Genomic DNA, 24,802 nt, shown 5'->3' with positions numbered 1-24,802 from the left:
TCAGCATCAGTCCTTCCAATGAACACCCAGGCCTAATCTCCTTTATGATGGACTAGCTGGATCTCCTTGCAATCCAAGGGACTCTCAAGAGTCTTCTCCAACACCACAGTTCAAAAGCATCAATTCTTCGGCGCTCAGCTTTCTTCACAGTCCAACTCTCACACCCATACATGACCACTGGAAAATCCATAGCCTTGACTAGACAGACCTTTGTTGGCAAAGTAATGTGTCTGCTTTTGAATATGCTATCTAAGTTGGTCATAACTTTCCTTCAAAGGCGTAAGCATCTTTTAATTTCATGGCTGTAATCACTGTCTGCAGTGATTTTGGAGCCCCAAAAAACAAAAGTCTGACACTGTTTCCACTGTTTCCCCATCTATTTCCCATGAAGTGATGGGACCAGATTCCATGATCTTCGTTTTCTGAATGTTGAGCTTTAAGCCAACTTTTTCACTCTCCTCTTTCACTTTCATCAAGAGGCTTTTTAGTTCCTCCTCACTTTCTGCCATAAGGGTGGTGTCATCTGCATATCTGAGGTTATTGATATTTCTCCCAGCAATCTTGATTCCAGCTTGTGTTTCTTCCAGCCCAGCGTTTCTCATGATGTACTCTGCATATAAGTTAAATAAGCAGAGTGACAATATACAGCCTTGACATACTCCTTTTCCTATTTGGAACTAGTCTGTTGTCATACACATAATTGGTTCATAACATTGTGGAGGTCCCAAGATTATGGTTGGCTAGTCAGAGACTCAGAACAGCCAATGGTGTAGTTTTACTTTGAATCCAAAGGCCTAAGAACCAGGACAGCTGATGGTGTCAGTTCTACTCTGAAAGCTGGCAGGCTAGAAACCTAGGAAGAGATTACTTTTCAGTTCAAGGCCAAAGGCAGGAAATGACTAATGTTCTATTCAGGTTTTCAATTGATTGGATGAGGCCCACATGGATTAGAAGTGGCAGTAATTTACTCAGTCTATCTACTCAAGTGTTATTAATCTTATCCAGAAACACCCTTACAGGCATACCCAGAATAACCATTGGACCAAATGTCTGGGCAGCCAGTGCCAAGCCATCACAACACTGCAAACAGTGCAACTGTGCAAATCCTAAGAATGTTGATAAATCCGATCTAGGGTGCAAAAGAATATTCCAAGTTAAAGTGAGCTACAGAGAAAATCATTACAGTGGTGCAAATCTTTAAGACTGTTGAGGTTAATTCCCTAGTAGTCCAATGGTTAAGACTCTGTGCTTTCACTGCTGGGTTCTGGGTTCAATCCTTGGTGAGGAACTAAGATTTCCCCAAGCCGTATGTTATGGCCAAACAAAACAACAACAAAAAAGAATGTTGGTAACATCTGATCAAGAATTAAAAAAATATTCCAAGTCAGAGTAGGGTACAAAATATGTGTACCAATAATTATATATGGCTATTGTCCCAATGGTAATTTTTTACCTCACAAGGCATACTTAAGTCATTTGTAAAACTATGTTTATAAAACATGCATGTTTTTCCTCCTTGTCTAATAACTACGAGATCATACTGTCCCAGAGCTATGACATAATATGAAACAGAAAAGGGGCTCTGGAATAGGATGGGCTTCCCTGGTGGCTCAGACTGTAAAGAATATGCCTGCAATGCAAGAGACCCAGGTTTGATTCCTGAGTCAGAAAGATCTCCTGGAGAAGGAAATGGCAACCCACTCCAATATTCTTGCCTGGAAAATTCTGTGAACAGAGCAGACTGGTGGGCTAAAGTCCACGGAGTTGCAAACAGCTGGGAAACAACTGAGCAACTAACACACACAGAATAGGATAGATCTGAGTTCCAATCTTGGCTGTGTAATATACTTGTGATATACTTGAGGTAAGCAACTACTAATCTTTGATTCTCATTTTCTTCATTTGTAAAATAAGGATAAACTTTATTTATCTAGTTGTGTTGCTGAGATTAAAAAATAATACATAATTTAGCATTTACTGTGTGCTAAATGAAAGTTAAGTGTGTGCATGTGTGCTTACTCACTCAGTTGAGTTCCAATCTTTGTGACCCAGGGACTGTAAGTCATGAGGCTCCTCTGTCCATGGGCTTTTCCAGGCAAAAATCCTGGAGTAGGTTGCCATTTCCTCCCCCAGGGGATCTTCTTGACCCAGTGATCACACCTGGGTCTCTTGCATTGCAGGTGTATTCTTAATCATCTGAGCCACCAGGGAAGCCAGTTTTCCATTAGAAGTCCACTTAAAAGTAAAAAAATCATTTAAATGACATTAATCAAAATGTTTATAAGGTGATGGGGGGAGGAGAGTAAAAACAGTTAATAATTCTTGGTGCTGCTGCTGCTGCTAAGTCACTTCAGTTGTGTACAACTCTGTGTGACCCCAGAGACGGCAGCCTACCAGGCTCCTCTGTCCCTGGGATTCTCCAGACAAGAACACTGGAGTGGGTTGCCATTTTCTTCTCCAATGCAGCAGAGTGAAAAGTGAAAGTGAAGTTGCTCAGTGATGTCCAACTCTTCGTGATCCCATGGACTGTAGCCCACCAAGCTCCTCCGTCTATGGGATTTTCCAGGCAAGAGTACTGGAGTGGGGTGCCACTGCCTTCTCTAATAATTCCTAGGACTTAAGAAAAAAAAGACATCATTTTCATTATTGGGGACTGGAATGCAAAAGTAGGAAGTCACGAAACACCTGGAGTAACAGGCAAATTTGGCCTTGGAATATGGAGTGAAGCAGAGAAAAGGCTAATAGAGTTTTCCCAAGAGAACGCACTGGTCAGAGCAAACACCCTCTTCCAACAACACAACAGAAGACTCTACAGAGGGACATCACCAGATGGTCAACACCAAAATGAGACTGATTATATTCCTTGCAGCCAGAGATGGAGAAGCTCCATACAGTCAGCAAAAACAAGACCAGGAGCTGACTGTGGCTCAGATCATGAACTCCGTATTGCCAAATTCAGACTTAAATTGAAAACAGTAGGGAAAACCACTAGACATTTCAGGTATGACCTAAATTAAATCCCTTACGACTATACAGTGAAAGTGAGAAATAGATTTAAGGGAATAGATCTGATAGAGTGCCTGATGAACTATGGACAGAGGTTCGTGACACTGTACAGGAGACAGGGATCAAGACCATCCCCATGGAAAAGAAATGCAAAAAGTAAAATGGCTGTCTGAGGAGGCCTTACAAATAGCCGTGAAAAGATGAGAAGTGAAAAGCAAAGGAGAAAAGGAAAGATATACGCATCTGAATGCAGAGTTCCAAAGAATAGCACGGAGAGATACGATAGCCTTCCCCAGTGATCAATGCAAAGAAACAGAGGAAAAGAACAGAATGGGAACGATTAGAGATCTCTTCAAGAAAATTAGAGATACCAAGGGAACATTTCATGCAAAGATGGGCTCGATAAAGGACAGAAATGGTATGGACCTAACAGAAGCAGAAGATATTAAGAAGAGGTGGCAAGAAATACACAGAACTGTACAAAAAGGATCTTCACGACCCAGATAATCACGATGGTGTGATCATTCCCCTAGAGCCAGACATTCTGGAATGTGAAGTCAAGTGGGCCTTAGAAAGCATCACTATGAACAAAGCTAGTGGAGGTAATGGAATTCCAGGTGAGCTATTTCAAATCCTGAATGACGACGCTGTCAAAGTGCTGCACTCAATATGCCAACAAATTTGGAAAACTCAGCAGTGACCACAGGACTGGAAAAGGTCAGTTTTCATTCCAATCCCAAAGAAAGGCAATGCCAAAGAATGCTCAAACTACTGCACAATTGCACTCATCTCACATGCTAGTAAAGTAATGCTCAAAATTCTCTAAGCCAGGCTTCAGCAATACATGAACTGTGAACGTCTCAATGTTCAGGCTGGTTTTAGAAAAAGCAGACGAACCAGAGATCAAATTGCCAACATCTGATGGATCATTGAAAAAGCAAGAGAGTTCCAGAAAAACATCTATTTCTGCTTTATTGACTATGCCAAAGCCTTTCACTGTGTGGATCACAATAAACTGTGGAAAATTCTGAAAGAGATGGGCATACCAGACCACATGACCTGCCTCTTGACAAACCTGTATGCACATGAGGAAGCAACAGTTAGAACTGGACATGGAACAACAGACTGGTTCCAAACAGGAAAAGGAGTACAGCAAGGCTGTATATTGTCACCCTGCTTATTAAAGTTCTATGCAGAGTACATCATGAGAAACGCTGGGCTGGAGGATGCACAGGCTGGAATCAAGATTGCCGGGAGAGGTTATATCAATAACCTCAGATATGCAGATGACACCATCCTTATGGCAGAAAGTGAAGAGGAATTAAAAAGCCTCTTGACGAAAGGGAAAGAGGAGAGTGAAAAAGCTGGCTTAAAGCTAAACATTCAGAAAATTAAGGGCATGTTATCTGGTCCCATCACTTCATGGGAAATAGATGGGGAAACAGTGTCAGACTTTATTTTTGGGGGCTCCAAAATCTGCAGATGGTGATTGCAGCCATGAAATTAAAAGACACTTACTCCTTTGAAGGAAAGTTATGACCAACCTAGATAGCATACTAAAAACAGAGACATTATTTTGCCAACAAAGGTCGGTCTAGTCAAGGCTATGGTTTTTCCAGTGGTCATGTGTGGATGGGAGAATTGGACTGTGAAGAAAGCTGAGCACTGAAGAATTGATGCTTTTGAACTGTTGTGTTAGAGAAGACTCTTGAGAGTACCTTGGACTGCAACGGAGATCCAACCAGTCCATTCTAAAGGAGATCAGTCCTGGGTGTTCTTTGGAAGGGTGATGCTAAAGCTGAAACTCCAATACTTTGGCCACCTCATGCGAAGGTGACTTTTCCATGACTCACTGGAAAAGACTCTGATGCTGGGAGGGATTGGGGGCAGGAGAAGAAGGGGAAGACAGGATGAAATGGCTGGATGGCATCACCGATTCGATGGACATGAGTTTGAATGCACTCCAGGAGCTGGTGATGGACAGGGAGACCTGGCATGCTGCAGTTCATGAGGTCACAAAGAGTCGGACATGACTGAGCAACTGACATGAACTGAGAGCTTAAGAGAAAGTTGAGCATAAGAGCTATCACTGCACAGTAGTTTTATATGGAGTAACAATGAAAGAGTAGAGAGAGAGCTGGTAGAGACATGAACCAGCCTTCTCTTTCTGACTCCATGATGACGGAAAGGAATACTCATAGGGATGAGCCAGGGAGTACTTACACACAAAAGGGGAGCATAACAAAGCAAATCACCACCAAGACTGGCACTAGGCAGACAGACAGACATGGGTTAATGTGGTGCAAAGGATCAAAGTATTTTCTCAACAACACAATGAGACAAAGGTGTTATTCTTGGCTTGTTTCTCAAGTTCAGCAATGGGCTGAAGCATCCATACTCTATAATAACAATATAGGGTTTCTCCCCCCATAACTCTATTAAATTTTTTTCTAATTCTCATCTAGATGAATAGCGTCTATACTCTCCAAGTCAGACAACAGGAAGTCATATTTCACCAATAATACACACTCATTTTAAAACCAGTTCTTTCCCTATCTGCCATTCTTTTAGCTGAGGCTCTCATTACTCTCACTTGGGGTTGTACTGGGGTTGAATTGCCCCAACAGCCTCCACACTAATACTCCTTATTCTATAAACTTTTATTTGAATCTTCTGGTTTTCAAACCTGCACATACATTGGGAATATAAGATAAATGAGGTACAGGATTCCTGCTCTTACAGGTTTATAGGCTAGTGTGGTGAGAAATAAGTAAACTGTGAAAGTTAGTCACCCAGTTTTGTCCAAATTTTGCAACCCCATGAACTATAGGTAGCCTGCCAGGCTCCTCTGTTCATGGGATCAGGCAAGAATATTGGAGTGGATAGCCATTCCCCTCCAGGGGATCTTTCCGAAACAGGTCTTGAACCCTGGTCTCCTGCATTGCAGGCGGATTCTTTACCATCTGAGCCAGCAGTGAAGCCCCAGGTAAACTGTACAAGGGTCATAAAAGTGATATGAGCAAGTACTACGGATGCACAGAGGAAGAACAACATTCAGACTTGCTTCAAGAGTGGAGAGGACAGAGTAGAGAGGGGAGGACTGAGGAAACCATTCTGATGAGTATGGTACTTGAGCTGTTAAGAAAAATGGTTATCAAAGAAGGTGAGACCAACATTTCTAGGAGAAAAGAATTAAGTTGTAAGTGCAAAGGCATGGATAAAAGAGTTATTATGGCCCTATGGAGAAAAAGTCGAGGACAGGGGACAGGATAAAAGAAAGCTTAAGTGGTAAACAGGGTGTTTACCTCATGAAAGGGGGTGTGGGTTTCACTCTATAGGTAATACGGAACATACAGTAAACTTTTAAGAAGGACTGGCATCATACCACTGGATTTACATTTAGAAATTCTGCTAAGAATACAGCAGTAAGTAACAAAGATGAGGTTCTTATGCTCACGGAGTTTACTATCTAATGAGACAGATATGCCTATGCAGCGGCACTGGTAATGAGTATCAACTTTTTAAAATCCACTTTAATGAAAAACTAATTTTGTTAAGTCACTGAAATGCAGCTATTATAACAAATAGGGTCTTTTTTAAAATTTTATTTATTTCTGGCTGTACCTGGTCTTCACTGCTGTGCACAGGCTATCTTTGGTTGCAGTGACTGGGGGCTCAGTAGTTGCAGTACACAGGCTCTAGAGTACAGGCTCAGCAGCTGTTGAGCACAGGCTTAGCTGCTCCTTGGTAGGCAGAATTTTACAGGACTAGGGATTGAACCTATACCCCCTGCATTGGCAGGCAGCTTAACTACTGAGCTCCTAGGTAAAACCCAAATAGGATTATCTTAACTGAGGAGTATTAATTTTAATCTCAGCAACTCATTAAACATATTTATTAATCTAAATATTTATCTGTTGATTCTTAACTTTTTGGTTTAATGCATAAAAAATATATCATTTGTAAATATTGAGATGGCTTTTTTTTGTACAGTAGTAGCTAAGACCTCCTGAACACTGATGAATAAAAGCAACATGGGTTGCAATACTTTTAAAAATATCTCTATATAAGTGTATATATCTAATTTATACCTAATTACTTATACTGTTATTATATAAATATATAAATAATCTGGAACTTGTATTAGAGTAAGTCTAAATTACTGAAGCTAATAGTTCATAGATAAGAAGTGAATACAATGATACATACACATAGTGATTTTTATTTCTATGACTAGTAATATAAGTAAAATGGCTTTATTGGAAATTTTCAAGTATTGACATAATAATACATTAGTATTACACAAGGGTATTCACTTTTGCAATGTGCCTGAAAGTTAAAACTCTCCATGTTTACTCTATGTACAGTGGTTAAGCAGAGAAGTTGAAATGTCCTATTTGGTCAATTTGGCTTGAATAAATTTCTGTATGTAGACTTTACTTAATCAACAATTACAAGCACTATCATAAACAAAGGGCCCTGGAAAATATATGAAAGGGAAAGAGGGAACTAATCCACAAGATAACTAAATCCACTGAAATTAATAAAAATCAATCAAAGAAGACACGTAGAATTTCTAGAGAAGCGTGTTAAGGATAGAACACCAAGGATAATTAACCTTAAGGGATAGACAATCTAAGCTAAAGAATTATTTATGCAGCATCTGCCACATACCAGGTGACAGCCTAGATGGAAAGAAAATATGAGAAATATTATCTGTAGAAGACACAGGCGAAAAAGTTCTAGAGCTGAGAAAAACACATAAAAAGAACAGGGACAGAAATGGAGGAAAATTAATTTGGAGAGATGGTGGAAGCCATGGGAGGAGAATTTCAAAAATGAAGTAGCTCCCACATCATCAAAGGCCGAAAAAGTTAAAGTAAGGTTAAGGACTGAAAAGAAGTCACTGATGATTTGAGGGTGGGATAGGGAGAGGCCAGATTACAGTGGTTTTAAGAGAGGATAATGAGCGTATTTTATATAATTTTTTTTTTTTTTAGGTTCATGAGGTTGGAACTAGAGAATCATGAAGATTCTAAGGAATTTTATTTTGCTTAGATGGGAGAAATTTAACCATGCAAATACACTGAGAAGAAAGGGGGGAAAAGTGGAGGAAATTTTTTGATAATGATTACAACAATCTAAATTCAGCACTTTTTATTGTTATTCTTCAGTCAAAAGTTGAATCTGACACTTTGCAACCACATGGAATACAGAACTCCAGACTTCCCTGTCCTTCACTATCTCCCACACTTTGCTCAAATTCATATGCAAAAAAAAAAAAAATTCATATGCAGTGAGTGAGTGATGATACCTAACCAACTCATCCTCTGCTGCCCCCTTCTGCTCCTGCTGTCAATCTTTCCCAGCATCAGTGTTTTGTCCAGTAAGTCAGCTTTCCCATCAGGTGACCAAAGTATTGAAGCTTCAGCTTCAATATCAGTCCTAATGAATATTCAGGATTGATTTCCTTTAGGATTGACTGGTTTGATCTCCTTGCTGTCCAAGGGACTCTCAGGAGTCTTCTCCAGCACAATTTAAAAGCATCAATTTTTCAGTGATCAGCCTTCTTTACGGTCCAAATCTCACATCTGGACATGACTACTGGAAAAATCATAGCTTTAACTAGACATCTTTTGCTGGCAAAGTGATGTCTCTGCTTTTTTAATATACTGACATGGTTTGTGACAGCTTTTCTTACAAGGAGCATCTTTTCATTTCATGGCTGCAATCTCAGTCCACAGAGATTTTGAAGCCCAAGAAAATAAAACTTGTCAGTGCCTCTACTTTTTCCCCCTCTATCTGCCATGAAGTGATGGGACCAGAAGCCATGTTCTTAGGTTTTTCGAATGTTGAGTTCAAGCCAGCTTTTTCACTCTCCCCTTTCACCTTATCAAGAGGCTCTTTAGTTCCTCTTCACTTTCTGTCATTAAGGGTGGTATCATCTGCATATCTGAAGTTGTTGACGTTTCTCCAGGGAATCTTGATTCCAGTTTGTAAGTCATCCAGCCCACCATTTCCTATGATGTAGTCTGCATAGAAGTTAAATAACCAGAGACATACAGACTTGTCCTGTTCCTTTCCCAAATTTAAATCTCTCTGCCTTTTCTAAATGCAGCTTGTACATCTGGAAGTTCTGGGTTCATGTACTGATGAAGCCTACATTGAAGGATTTTGAGCAGAACCTTATTTTATTAGCATGTGAAATAAGCACATCTATACAGTAGTCTGAACCTTCTTTGGCTGCCCTTCTTTGGGGTTGCAATGAAAACTGACCTTTTCCAGTCCTGGGGCCACTGCCGAGTTTTTCAAATTTGCTGACATGTTGAGTGCAGCACTTTAGCACCATCAACTTTTAAGATCTGAAATAGCTCAGCTGGAATTCCATCACCTCCACTAGATTTGTTCATAGTGATGCTTCCTAAGGCCCACTTCACTTCACACTCCAGGATGTCTGACTCCAGGTGAGTGACCACACCATTGTGGTTATCTGGGTCACTAAGATCTTTTTTGTACAGTTCTGCGTATTCTTGCCACCTCTTCTTAATATCTTTTGTTTCTGTTATGCCCTTACCGTTGCTGTCCTTTATTGTGTCCATCCTTATATGAAATGCCCCCTTGATATCTTCAATTTTCTTGATGAGATCTCTTTTCCATTTGATTATTTCTTTGCACTGTTTATTTAGGAAGGCCTTCTTAACCCTCCTTGCTATTTTCAAGAACTCTGCATTCAGTTAGGTATATCTATCCCTTTCTCCTTTACCTTTCGCTGCTCTTTTTGTATAGCCTCCTCAGACAACCACTTTGCCTTCTTGCATTTCTTTTTCTCTGGGATGGTTTTAGTCTCTGCCTCCTGTACAGTGGTACGAACTTCTGTCCATAGTTCTTCAGGTATTCTACCTACCAGACCTTATCTCTTGAATCTATTTGTCACCTCCACCATATGATTTAGGTCATACCTCACTGGGCTAGTAGCTTCTCCTACTTTCTTCTATTTAAGCCTGCATTTTGCAATAAGGAGCTCATGATCTAGCCACAGTTAGCTCCATGTCTCGCTTTTGCTGTATGTATAGAGCTTCTCTACCTTTGGCTGCAAAGAATATAATCAATCTGCTTTAGTTACTGACTATTTGGTGATGTCCATGTGTAGAGTCATCTTTTGTGCTGTTGGAAGAAGATGTTTGCTATGAGCATGTCTTAACAAAACTGTCAGCCTTTGCCCTGCTTCATTTTGCACTCCAAGGCCAACTTGCCTGTTACTTCAGGTATCTCTTGAATTCCTAGTTTTGAATTCCAATCTCCAGTGATGAGAATCACATCTTTTTTTTTTTGGTGTGAGTTCTAGAAAGTCTTGTAGGTCTTCACAGAACTGGTCAACTTCAGCTTTTCAGTATTAGTGGCTGAGGCACAGATTTGGATTGCTGTAATATTGGTCTGCCTTGGAAACAAACCGAGAACATACTATTGTTTTTGAGATTGCACCCAAGTACTGCATTTCAGACTCTCTTGTTGACTTGACCAAGTCCAATTTACCTTGACTGATGGCCCTAACTTTCCATGTTCCTAAGCAATATACTGTTCATTGGACTTACTGTCACCACCAGAGACGTCTACAACTGACTGTCGACCCAACGACTTCATTCTTTCTGGAGCTATTAGTAATTACCCTGTGCTCTTTCCCAGTAGCCTACTGGACACCTTATGACCTGGGACTCATCTTTCAGTGTCGTTTTTTTGCCTTTTCATACTGTTCATGGGGTTCTCACATCAAGAATACTGGAGTGGTGTGCCATTCCTTCCTCCACTGGACTACGTTTTATCAGAACTATTCACTATGACCCATCCATCTTAGGTGACCCTGCATGGCCTGGCTCATACTTTCATTGAGTTACACTAGCCTCTTCACCATAAGGCAGTGATCCATGAAGGGGAATTAGGAACTTACATCCCTATCAATACAGATCTTTTTGGACCGTTAAAGTAATAAACTAGAGAAAAATACTATTGGGTAAAACTCCACTTTCTGTTAACATGTAAATATTAATAAATAAATGAATGATTAGAGACTCAAATTTCATAGTTTGTGATATAACAGACCTGACAGTATTAAATTTTATAATTAGCAATTTATAGAACTATTTTATTCAATATTCATAATACTTTAAGAATAACAGTTTTCCAAAATGGGAAATTGAAGCCAAGTTAAACAATAAGATTTAGACACAAAACTAACAGAACTATGCTTGCTTCACTCAAAGTCCATGGTATTTTCAATACTATTTTGACCCTGGATTTTAATATTAAATGAAAGCTCACAAAGAATTTTATTGCTCAAAATATCCAAATATAAATGTACTGGCCAAAAGTTACCGTGACAATTTAAGGTCAATTTGAATAAGAAAGACATATATGATGATAATAAGAGCTAACATTTAGTTAGTACCATGTGTCAAAGTTATGGTTTTTCTAGTAGTCATGGATGGATGTGAGAGCTGAACCGTAAAGAAGACTGAGCACTGAAGAACTGATGCTTTTGAACTACGGTGTTGGAGAAAATTCTTGAGAGTCCCTTGGACTGTGAGGAGATCAAACCAGTTAATCCTAAAGGATATCAATCCTGAGTATTCATTGGAAGGACTGATGCTGAAGCTCCAGTACTTTGGCCACCTGACGTGGAGAACTGACTCGCTGGAAAAGACCCTGATGCTGGGAAAGACTAAAGGCAGGAGGAGAAGGGGATGACAGAGGATGAGATGGTTGGATGTCATCACTGACTCAATGGACATGAGTTTAAGCAAGCTCTAGGAGTTGGAGATGGACAAGATCCCTTGTGTACTGCAGTCCATGGTGTCCCAAAGAGTCGGACAGGACTGAGCGACTGAACTGATCTTGGAAAAGCTTCAATGAACAATTACAAAGTATATTTTACATTGTTGTTTAGATCTTAAGTTCTTTCTGACACTTCTGTGACCCCATAGACTGTATCCTGCCAGGCTCCTCTGTCCATGGGATTTCCCAGGCAAGAATACTGGGGTGGGTTGCCATTTCCTTCTCCAGAGGAACATTAGAACCCAGGGAATGAACCTGTGTCTCCTGTATGGCAGGCAGATTCTTTCTTTTTTTTCTTTTAATATAAATTTATTTATTTTTATTGAAGGCTAATTACTTCACAATATTGTATTGGTTTTGCCATATATCAACATTAATCCACCATGGGTGTACATATATTTCCCCATCCTGAACCCCGCTCCCACCTCCCTCCACATACCATCCTTCTGGGTCATCCCAGTGCACCAGGCCCCAGGCATCCTGTATCCTGCACTGAACCTGGACTGGCGACTCATTTCTTATATGGTATTACACGTTTCAATGCCCTTCTCCCAAATCATCCCACTCTCATCCTCTCCCAAAGACTCCAAAAGGCTGTTCTATACATCTGTGTCTCTTTTGCTGTCTCGCATACAGGGTTATAGTTACCATCTTTCTAAATTCCATATATATGCATTAGTATATTGTTTTGGTATTTTTCTTTCTGGCTTACTTCACTCTGTATAATAGGCTCTAGTTTCATCCATCACATTAGAACTGATTCAAATGTATTCTTTTTAATGGCTAAGTAATACTCCAGTGTGTTATGTACCACAGCTTTCTTATCCATTCATCTGCTGATGGACATCTAGATTGCTTCCAAGTCCTGGCTATTATAAACTGTACTGCGATGAACACTGGCGCACTTGTGTCTCTTTCAATTCTGGTTTACTCGGTGTTTATGCCCAGCAGTGGGATTGCTGGGTCATAAGGCAGTTCTATTTGTAGTTTTTTAAGGAATCTTCACACTGTTCTCCATAGTGGCTGTACTAGTTTACATTCCCACTAACAGTGTCAGAGGGTTCCCTTTTCTCCACACCCTCTCCAGCATTTATTGCTTGTAGACTTTTAGATCCCAGCCACTCTGAGTGGGGTGAAATGGTACCTCATTGTGGTTTCGATTTGCATTTCTCTGATAATGAGTCATGTTGAGCATCATATCATGTGTTTGTTAGCCATCTGTATGTCTTCTTTGGAGAAATGTCTTCTTAGTTATTTGGCCTATTTTTGATTGGGTCGTTTATTTTTCTGGAATTGAGCTGCAGGAGCTGCTCGTATATTTTTGAGATTAGTTGTTTGTCAGTTTCATTTGCTATTATTTCCTCCCATTCTGAAGGCTGTCTTTTCACCTTGCTTATAGTTCCTTTGTTGTGCAGAAGCTTGTAATTTTAATTAGGTCCCATTTGTTTATTTTTGCTTTTATTTCCAGTATTCTGGGAGGTGGGCCATAGAGGATCCTGCTGTGGTTTATGTCAGAGAGTGCTTTGCCTATGTTCTCCTTTAGGAGCTTTATAGTTTCTGGTCTTCCATTTAGATATTTAATCCATTTTGAGTTTATTTTTGTGTATGGTGTTAGAAAGTGATCTAGTTTCATTCTTTTACAAGTGGTTGACCAGCTTTCCCAGCACCATTTGTTAAAGAGACTGTGTTTTCTCCATTGTATATTCTTGCCTCCTTTGTCAAAGATAAGGTGGCCATAGGTGTGTGGATTTTTCTCTGGGCTTTCTATTTTGTTGCACTGATCTATATTTCTGTCTTTGTGCCACTACAATACTATCTTGATGACTGTGGCTTTGTAGTAGAGCCTGAAGTCAGGCAAGTTGATTCCTCCAGTTCCATTCTTCTTCCTCAAGATTGCTTTGGCTATTCGAGGTTTTTTGTATTTCAATACAAATTGTGAGATTATTTGTTCTAGAAGGAAATGGCAACCCACTCCAGTGTTCTTGCCTGGAGAATCCCAGAGATGGGGGAGCCTGGTAGGCTGCCGTCTATGGGGTTGCACAGAGTCAGACACGACTGAAGCGACTTAGCAGCAGCAGCTCTGTGAAAAATACCGCTGGTAGCTTGATAGGTACTACATTGAATCTATAGATTGTTTGGGTAGTATACTCATTTTCACTATATTGATTCTTCCAATCCATGAACATGGTATATTTCTCCATCTATTAGTGTCCTCTCTGATTTCTTTCACCAGTGTTTTGTAGTTTTCTATATATAGGTCTTTAGTTTTTTTAGGTAGATATATTCATAAGTATTTTATTCTTTTTGCTGCAATGGTGAGTGGAATTGTTTCCTTAATTTCTCTATTTTCTCATTGTTAGTGTATAGGAATGCAAGCGATTTCTGTGTGTTGATTTTATATCCTGCAACTTTACTATATTCATTGATTAGCTCTAATAATTTTCTGATGGAGTCTTTAGGTTTTCTATGCAGAGGATCATGTCTTCTGCAAACAGTGAGAGTTTTACTTGTTCTTTTCCAATTTGGATTCCTTTTATTTCTTTTCCAGCTCTGATTGCTGTGGCCAAAACTTCCAGAACTATACTGAATAGTAGCAGTGACAGTGGGCACCCTTGTCTTGTTCCTGACTTTAGGGGAAATGCTTTCAATTTTTCACCGTTGAGGATAATGTTTGCTGAGGGTTTGTCATATATAGCTTTTATTTTGTTGAGGTATGTTCCTTCTATTCCTGCTTTCTGGAGAGTTTTTATCATAAATGGGTGCTGAATTTTGTCAAAGGCTTTCTCTGCATCTATTGAGATAAATCATATGGCTTTTATCTTTCACTTTGTTAATGTGGTGTATTACATTGATTGATTTGCGGATATTGAAGAATCCTTGCATCCCTGGGATAAAGCCCACTTGGTCATGGTGTATGATCTTTTTAATGTGTTGTTGGATTCTGATTGCTACAATTTTGTTAAGGATTTTTGCATCTATGTTCATCAGTGATATTGGCCTATAGTTTTCTTCTTTTGTGGCATCTTTGTCAGGTTTTGGTATTAGGGTGATGATGGCATGGTGGCCTCAGAGAATGAGTTTGGAAGTTTACCTTCCTCTGCAATTTTTCTGGAAGAGTTTGAGTAGGAAAGGTGTTAGTTCTTCTCTAAATTTTTGGTAGAATTCAGCTGTAAAGCCGTCTGAACCTGGGTTTTGTTTGCTGGAAGATTTCTGATTACAGTTTCAATTTCCATGCTTGTGATGGGTCTGTTAAGATTTTCTATTTCTTCCTGGTTCAGTTTTGGAAAGTTGTACTTTCCTAAGAATTTGTCCATTTCTTCCACATTGCCCATTTTATTGGCATGTAATTGCTGATAGTAGTCTCTTAGGATCCTTGGTATTTCTGTGTTGTCTGTGGTGATCTCTCCATTTTCATTTCTAATTTTATTGATTTGATTTTTTCTCCCTTTGTTTCTTGATGAGTCTTGCTAATGGTTTGTCAATTTTATTTATCCTTTCAAAGAACCAGCTTTTGGCTTTGTTGATTTTTGCTACGGTCTCTTTTGTTTCTTTTGCATTTATTTCTGCCCTAATTTTTAAGATTTCTTTCCTTCTACTAACCCTGGAGTTCTCCATTTCGTCCTTTGCTAGTTGCTTTAGGTGTAGAGTGAGGTTATTTATTTGCCTTTTTTCTTGTTTCTTGAGGTATGCCTGTATTGCTATGAACTTTCCTCTTAGCACTGCTTTTACAGTGTCCCACAGGTTTTGGGTTGTTGTGTTTTCATTTTCATTCATTTCTATGAATATTTTTATTTCTTTTTTGATTTCTTCTGTGATTTGTTGGTTATTCAGAAGCATGTTGTTCAGCCTCCATATGCTGGAATTTTTAATAATTTTTCTCCTGTAATTGACATCTAATCTTACTGCATTGTGGTCAGAAAAGATGCTTGGAATGACTTCAATTTTTTTTAATTTACCAAGGCTAGATTCATGGCCCAAGATGTTATCTATCTTGGAGAAGGTTCCGTGTGCGCTTGAGAAAAAGGTGAAATTCATTGTTTTGGGGTGAAATGTCCTATAGATATCAATTAGGTCTAACTGGTCTATTGTATCATTTAAAGTTTGTGTTTCCTTGTTAATTTTCTGTTTAGATGATCTGTCCATAGGTGTGAGTGGGGTATTAAAGTCTCCCATTATTATTGTGTTATTGTTAATTTCCCCTTTCATACTTGTTAGCATTTGTCTTACATATTGCAGTAATCTGGGCTGTAGGTTATTTTCTTTCATCACTTTAAATATGTCTTGCCATTCCCTCCTGGCCTGAAGAGTTTCTATTGAAAGATCAGCTGTTATCCTTATGGGAATCCCCTTGTGTGTGATTTGTTGTTTTTCCCTTGCTGCTTTTAATATTTGTTCTTGGTGTTTGATCTTTGTTAATTTGATTAATATGTGTCTTGGGGTGTTTTGCCTTGGGTTTATCCTGTTTGGGACTCTCTGGGTTTCTTGGACTTGAGTGATTACTTCCTTCCCCATTTTAAGGAAGTTTTTAACTATTATCTCCTTAAGTATTTTCTCATGGTCCTTCTTTTTGTCTTCTTCTGGGACTCCTATGATTCGAATGTTGGGGCATTTAATATTGTCCTGGAGGTCTCTAAGATTGTCCTCATTTCTCTTAATTTATTTTTTTCTTTTTACTCTCTGATTCATTTATTTCTACCATTCTATCTTCTACTTCACTAATCCTATCTTCTGCCTCTGTTATTCTACTATTTGTTGCCTCCAGAATGTTTTTGATCTCAGGCAGATTCTTGACTACTGAGCCACCATAAAAGCATACACACATATATATTATATACACTGGTCCCTTGGTAACCAAAGGGGGTTGCTTCCAAGACACTCCACCTCATCTAATACCAAACTCCACAGATGCATCATATTCCATATTGCATGTTTCTGGCTAGCAAGAATCAATATTGTGAAAACGTCTATACTACCAAAGGCAATCTACAGATTCAATGTGATCCTTGTCAAATTACCAATGACATTTATCACAGAACTAGGACAAAAAACTACAATTCATATGGAAACACAGAAGACACCAAATAGCCAAAGCAGTCTTGAGAAAGAAAAATGGAGCTGGAGGAGTCAACCTTCCTGACTTCAGATTATACTACAAAGGTACAGTCATCAAGACAGCATGGCACTGCCACAAAAAAAGAAATATAGACCAATGGAACAAGATATAAAGCCCAGAAATAAACCCACACACCTATAGGTACCTTATTTTTGACAAAGGAGCCAAGAATATACAATGGGGAAAGACAGCCTCTTCAATAAATGGTGCTGTGAAAACTGGACAGTTACATGTAAAAGAATGAAATCAGAGCACTTCCTAACACCATACACAAAGCTATACTCAAAATGGAATAAAGACCTAAATGGAAGACCAGAAGCTATAAAACCCTTAGAGGAAAACATAGGCAGAACACTCTATGATATAAATCAAAGCAAGGTCCTCTATGATCCACCTCCTAGAGTAATAGAAATAAAAACCACAGTAAACAAGTGTGACCTGATTAAACTAAAAGATTTGTAGAGCAAAGGAAACTATAAGCTAGGTGAAAAGACAACCCTCAGAATGGAGAAAATAACAGCAAATGAAACAACTGTCAAAGGATAAATTTCCAAAATATACAAGCAAGCTCATACAACTCAAAACCAGAAAAAGAAACAACCCAATCAAAAAGTGGGAAAAGACCTAAGATTTTCTTCAAAGAAGACACACAGATGGCTAACAAACACATGCAAAGATGCTCCACATGCTCATTACTAGAGAAATACAAATCAAAACTACATTAAGATATCACCCCACACCGGTAAGAATGGCCATCATCAAGGTCTACAAACAATAAATGCTAGAGAGGGTGTGGAGAAAAGGGAACACTTGCACTGTTGGTGGGAATGCAAACTGATACAACCACTATGGAAGACGGTATGGAGATTCCTTTTAAAACTAGGAATAAAACCACCATATGACCCAACAATCCCACTCCTAGGGATATACCCCGAGTAAACCAAAACTGAAAAAGAAACATGTATTCTATTGTTCACTGCAGCACTACTTACAATAGATAGAACATGGAAGCAACCTAGATGTCCACTGACAGATGAATGGATAAGGAAGTTGTGGTACATATACACAATGGAATAAAACTCAGCCATAAAAAGGAATACATCTGAGAAGTCCTAATGATGAATCTAGAACCTATTATACAGAGTGAAGTAAGTCAGAAAGAGAAAGATAAATATATTCTTACGCATATAATACAGAATCTAGAAAAATGGTACTGAAGAATTTATTTACAGGGCAGCAATGGAGAGACAAACATAGAGAACACACTTACAGACATGAGGAGAGGGGAGGAGAGGGTGATATGTATGGAAAGAGTAAAATGGAAACTTGCATTACCATATGTAAAAAAAGACAGCCAACAGGAATTTGCTGTATGACTCAGGAAACTCAAACAGGGGCTCTGCGTCAACCTAGAGGGGTAGGATGGGGAGGCAGATGGGAGGGTGGTTCCGAGGGGAGGGGATATATGTATACCTATCGCTGATTCATGTTGAAGTTTGACAGAAAACAAAATTCTTTAAAGCAATCGTCCTCCAATAAAAAAATAAATTAATTTTTAAAATGGCTGGCAAAGAATGGTCAGTCCTCTCAATCTGTGGATGCAGAACCTGTTGATATGGTGGACTGAATGCATGTACAAAATATGTAAGTGATGTAATACTTAAAACAACCACTACAGAGTCTATACAAAGAGATAAACCCAGAGTTATGAAAATGCAAGATGGAATCCTAAAAACGGTTCAAGTAACCCACAGGAAGACAGGAAAAAAATAAATTAAAAACAGAATAAACAGAAAACAACCAAAAAGCAGACTTAAGTACTAAAATATCAACAACTGTACTAAATGTAAACTGTACATACACACACACCCCACATATTTATATCAATTTAAGGCAGAGAACAGCAGAGATTTTGTTTTTAAGTTACCCCAATTTTATTCTTCTTACAAGTAAGTCACTTCAAATAGAGTGATACAAGTAGCCTAGAAGTCAAAGGATAAAGAAAGATATACTATACAAGCATGAATTAAGAGAAAACAGGTGGGGCTATATGAATATCAGATACAGTAGACTTCAGCAAGAAAAAGTATCAGGGACAGAGAGAAATATCACATAAGGTCAATCCACCAAGAAGACAGGGTAAATCAGATGTGTGTGGACATCAAACAAAAGAGCTACAATAATGTGAAGCAAAAAAGGATAGGTCTGAAAAGAACAGACAAAAGTATTTATTATAGCTCTAATGCTGGAGACCTGAATATCTTTCTCTCTAAAATTAACAAGAAAACAGTAAATCAGCAATGATACATAAGAACTCGGTAATCAACAGAATACACATGAGCTTTAAGTGCCTATAAAACATATATTAAGGGTGACCATATTCTGACTCACAAAAAGAAACTTCCAATGATTTAAAAGAATTGAAATCACACAGGCACTATGTTATGTGGCCACAATGAAATGAGACTAGAAATTAAGAAAACAGTTAACACTAAAATCTCCCCACACCTAGAAATTAAATAACACACTTCCTAACAATACATGAGGCAAAGAAAAAGTCTCAAGGGAAATTTTTTTTAAACTACATTTAATTGGAACAAAAATATAACATATCTAAATGTGTGGGATGTAGCTACTAACAATGCTGAGAGAAAATTTAATCTCAGTAAATGCCTATGTTATGAAATAAAGTTCTCAAACCAATAACTGAAGCTCACACCCTAGAAAACTAGAAAAAGAAGAGCAAAATGAACTCTATGCAAGAGAGATGAAATGATGAAGAGCAAATATCTATGAAATAGAAAATTTTAAATGCAGAGAAAAATCAATGAAACAAAGAGCTTATTCTTTGAGAAGTTCAATAAAGTAGACCAACCTACAGCAAGACTGACAAAGAAGAAAAAAAGCACAAATTAATAATATCAGGAATGAAGCAAAGGAATTACTATAGGCCTTGTAAATATCAAAAGGATAAGGGAGCATTATTAATATAAATAACTGTTCACATAACAATTTGATAGTACAGATGAAATGGACTAATTCCTCAAAAAGCACACATTAGAACTCACTCAAAATGAAATATAAAATTTGAACAGCTATGTTACCATTAAACAAATTAACTTTTCTAGAAGTTTAAAGAATGGACACTAAATCTATACAATTTCTTCCACAATATAAAAGAAGAGGGTATACTTCTTAATTAATTTTATAAAGTCAATTTTACTGTAGCATCCCAAAGAAATTACAGAAAAAAGCCTGAAATATAAATTAATACCTTTACAAATATGATGTAAAACTTTTTAAAATTATTTTTTAAAGTTCAGCAATAAACAAAAGAAACTTTATATTACAACCATGTAGGTTTATCCAGGGATATAAGAATACTTCAATATTCAAGTATCAATAGATGTAATCCACCTTTGAAGGATTCTATGAAAGAAAATCAACACAGTAAAAGCATTAAAAATCCAATACCTATTAATGAGAAAAGCTCTTCGGCCAATAAGAAATAGAGAACTTTCTCAAATTGATGAAGAACATCTACAATAAAATTTATCGATAACATTATATACTAAAGGGTAAGAGAGCTGGACAGGAGGTCACTGGTTAGTCAATCCTAAAGGAAATCAACCCTGAACAACCCTGGAACGACGGATGCTGAAGCCCCAATACTTTGGCCACTTGAGGTGAAGAGCAGACTCACTGGAAAAGACTCTGATGCTGGGAAAGATTGAGGGCAGGAAGAGAAGAGGGTGACAGAGGATGAAACAGCTGGATGGCACCACTGAGTTTGAGCAAAGTCTGGGAGATAGAGGACAGGGAAGCCTGGCATGCTACAGTCCATGAGGTCACAAAGAGTCAGACATGACTTAGCGACTGAACAACAACAAGGAATTGAATGTTCTAAGATGAGATAAAACGACAAGGATATCCACTCTTACCAATGCCTTTCATAATAATATTAGAAGTTCTAGCCAGCACACCAAAGCAAGAAAATACCATACAAAGCATACATATTTGAAAGGAAGAAATAAACTATTTATAGACCTTAAACTTGTCTGTGAAAAAGTATTTGATAAAATTTATGTACATATATATATATAAATACATATTTGTATATGTAAATACATACACATATATTTATATAGGCTTCTCAGGTGGCACTAGTGGTAAAGAACCTGCCTGCCAATGCAGGAGGCATAAGAGATGAGGGTTCAATCCCTGAATTAAGAAGATCCCCTGGAGTAGGAAATTGCAACCCACCTCAGTATTCTTGCCTGGGAAATCCTATGGACACAGAAGCCTGGTGGGCTACAGTCCATGGGGCTGCAAAGAGGCAAACATGACTGAGCACATGCGCGCACGCGCGCGCACGTGCGCACACACACACACAAATAAATAAGTACAACAATGCCACAGGATATAACATATGAAAACAGTTATTCTATAAAATAGCCATGAATACATGGAAACCAAAATTTAATAGATAATACTACTTACAGTATCAAAGAAAGGAGAAAGGGAAAGAGAAATTCACAGGTATAAAACTAATAAAACATGTACAAGGATTCACACACTGAAAACTACAACATGCTAATCAAAGAAATCAACGAAACCTAAATATATGGTAAGATATGCCACATTCATGAGTTAGAAAAATCACCACAGTAAGTATGTCAGTTCTCCCCATACTGACTAGACTGGTTTAATACAATTCCTATCAAAATCCCAGAAAGGTTTTTCTAAAATATAAAAATATAAAGGTTAATATAAAGTTAACCTTCGGATAACTTTATTCCAAAACATGTATGCGATGATAAAGAAAGCCGAATAGCTAACACAAATTTGAAAAATAATGTGAGAAGTATCAGTCTACCTGATTTTAAGACTTATATAGCTACAGTAATCAAGACTGTATGATACTCCTGCTGCTGCTGCTTAAGTTGCTTCAGTCGTGTCTGACTCTGTGCAACCCCACAGACAACAGCTCACCAGGCTCCCCAGTCCCTGGGATTCTCCAAGCAAGAACACTGGAGTGGGCTGCCATTTCCTTCTCCAATGCATGAAAGTGAAAAGTGAAAGTAAAGTCATTCAGTCGTGTCCGACTCTTAGCGATCCCATGGACTGCAGCCCACCAGGCTCCTCCGTCCATGGGATTTTCCAGGCAAGAGTACTGGAGTGAGGCGCCATTGCCTTCTCCAACCTGTATGATACTGGTGAAGACGAAATACACAGATCAGTGGAACAGAATATATAACCAACAAACAGTCCCACTCAAGTAAAGTCAACTGATTTTTGACCAAAGTTCAAAAGTAATTCAAAGAATAGTACTGAAGCAAATGATATTAAAACAAATAGATATCCACAAGCAGAAAAAAAAGCGAACCTTGATCTAACCATCACCCTTTATTCAAAAATTAACTCAAAATGCATCATAAATTTAAAGGAAAAAATTTAAAACTATGAAACTTGTAGAAGAAAGAAATTATAGGAGAAAATCTTTGTGACTAGGGGTTAGTCAATATGAGTTCTCAGATATGAAAGAAAAAGTATAATCCATAAAATAGAGGGAAAAAAATGATAGGTTTAATTTTACCAAAACTAAAATCTTTTCCTTTATGAAAGACCACATAAAGATGAGGAAAAGACAAGCTATGGCCTGTAAGAAAATACTTGCAAATGAAATCTGATAAAAGATTCACATAAAGAACTCCAGAAATTCAATGGGTTGAAAAAAACCCAAATAATCCAACTAAATAATAGCCAAAGGGCATGAAGAAATATTTGGCCAATGAAAACATACAGATGGAAAATAAGCACATTAAGAGGCATTCATATCACTAGCCATTAAAGACATAATTCATTCTTTTAAACTTCGCAGATATTGCAGTTTTGATAATTTGTGGCAACCTTTTTTTTTTCTTCTTTTTTTAAATTTTATTATTTATTTTTTACTTTACAATATTGTATTGGTTTTGCCATACATCAACATGAATCCGCCATGGATGTACACATGTTCCCAATCCTGAATCCCCCTCCCACCTCCCTCCCCATACCATCCTTCTGGGTCATCTCAGTGCACCAGCCCCAAGCATCCTGTATCCTGCATTGAATCTAGACTGGCAATGCGTTTCTTATATGATATTATACATGTTTCAATGCCATTCTCCCAAATCATCCTACCCTCTCCCTCCCCCATAGATTCCAAAAGACTGTTCTATACATCTGTGTCTCTTCTGCTGTCTCGCATACAGGATTATTGTTACCATCTTTCTAAATTTCATATATATGCATTAGTATACTGTATTGGTGTTTTTCTTTCTGGCTTACTTCACTCTGTATAATCGGCTCCAGTTTCATCCACCTCATTAGAACTGATTCAAATGTATTCTTTGTAATGGCTGAGTAATATTCCAGTGTGTATATGTACCACAGCTTTCTTATCCATTCATATGCTGATGGACATCTAGGTTGTATGTACAGTGTTTTTGAACATAATTCTATTGATATTAATACTTATTAGTAGAGTAAACATAACTTTTATAAGCATTGGGAAAAACAACAACTACATATAACTTGCTTTATTGCAGAGGTCTGGAACCAACCTGTCTATACCTCCAAGATATTCCACTATGAAAAAATATAAAGTTAAGACCACAGTGGAAATATTATTACCTATTAGAATTGCTAATATATTATTAAAAACAGTGGTAGCACCAAAAGCTTGAGAGAATTCAGAGACACTAGACCATCCATACATTGCTAATGGAAATTATTTGCTAGTTTCTTAAAAACTGGTTTAGCTTGTGTTTTCAAGACTATGATGCAAGATCCCCAACAATGCCTTGCTGGCTTTGACGCCTGCTTTGCTGCTGAAGCTGGACCATGTAGGGAAGCTAATTCCTAGCTTTACTAGTGAATGCAACCCCAGCCCCACTTACCTGGAAACCTGCCCAGAGCATCAAGGAAACAGAGCAGCTCAGCAACACTTGAAGAGCACCAAGCCAGTGATTCTGTCTGACCACGGAACTTAGTGAACAGTTCTAACTGATGAAGATCTTTAGCCAGCAAGTCGTACCAGCTGTGAATGCTGTTATGTGGCCCCCAGGTTGGAAAGCAAATTTAAAGCCTGGCCTGAATACAGCTTCCATGCCTGCCCAATCAGAAAAACTAAACAGAAAACTCAGGAAGCTGTGCAGCCGCACGTACCACCCTGCTGACAACAGCAATGGGGCAGAAAGCTGAGACCGACGTACCACCCTGCTTACAACATAGCACCATCAAAGGAAAGTAAAAGTTCCAAGCTGACCCTAAAGAATCAGAGATTTCTGAACTGTGTACAAAGATTTCAGAATAATCCCCTCAAAGAAGTTTAGTGAGCTTCTTTACAGACATTAAACAAAATTAGGAAAACAGTGCATGAGCAAAGCAAGAAGTTATTAAAAAAAATTTCTAGAGTTGAAGAACACAATGACTGATATGAAAAATTCAATGCAGAGCTTTAACATCAGACTTGGTCAAGCAGAAAAAAATCAATGAATAGAAAACAGGGCATTTAAAATCATTCAGTTGGAGGAGCAAAAAAGTGCAAAGGAGTAAAATTGTCTATGAGAACCAGAGGATACCATCAAATAAGTAACAACTGCATTATGAGAATCCCAGAAGAAAAAAGAACAGAAAATATTTTTAAAGCAATAACGGCTGTACAAGCCTGGCGAGAGATATGGATATCAAGAGCCATGAGGCCCAACGGACGCCAAATAGACTACTCCAAAACAGTTATAGAGACACACTGTAATTACACTGCCAAAAGTCAGACAAGAAAGAATTTTAAAAGGAGCAGAGGAGCAATAC

General features: G+C 38.3%; 1 protein-coding gene across 2 annotated transcripts in view; it reads right to left on the bottom strand.

Moving 5' to 3' along the window:
* KBTBD3 (kelch repeat and BTB domain containing 3) overlaps positions 1 to 24,802 on the bottom strand; it is a 73,335-nt gene that overhangs the window by 18,998 nt on the left and 29,535 nt on the right. Inside the window, exon 1 of one of the 2 annotated variants that reach the window (XM_068989225.1) lies at positions 2,024 to 2,152. The exons of the other annotated variant lie outside the window; for it this stretch is intronic. The gene's annotated coding sequence lies outside the window, so the exon portion shown is untranslated. Of the gene's footprint in view, positions 1 to 2,023; positions 2,153 to 24,802 lie in introns of those variants that run through there. 2 annotated transcript variants of the gene reach the window in all.

This window comes from Capricornis sumatraensis, chromosome 16 (assembly GCF_032405125.1).
Source record: "Capricornis sumatraensis isolate serow.1 chromosome 16, serow.2, whole genome shotgun sequence".
NCBI lineage: Eukaryota > Metazoa > Chordata > Mammalia > Artiodactyla > Bovidae > Capricornis > Capricornis sumatraensis.
This window is presented reverse-complemented; position numbering and strand designations above follow the sequence as displayed.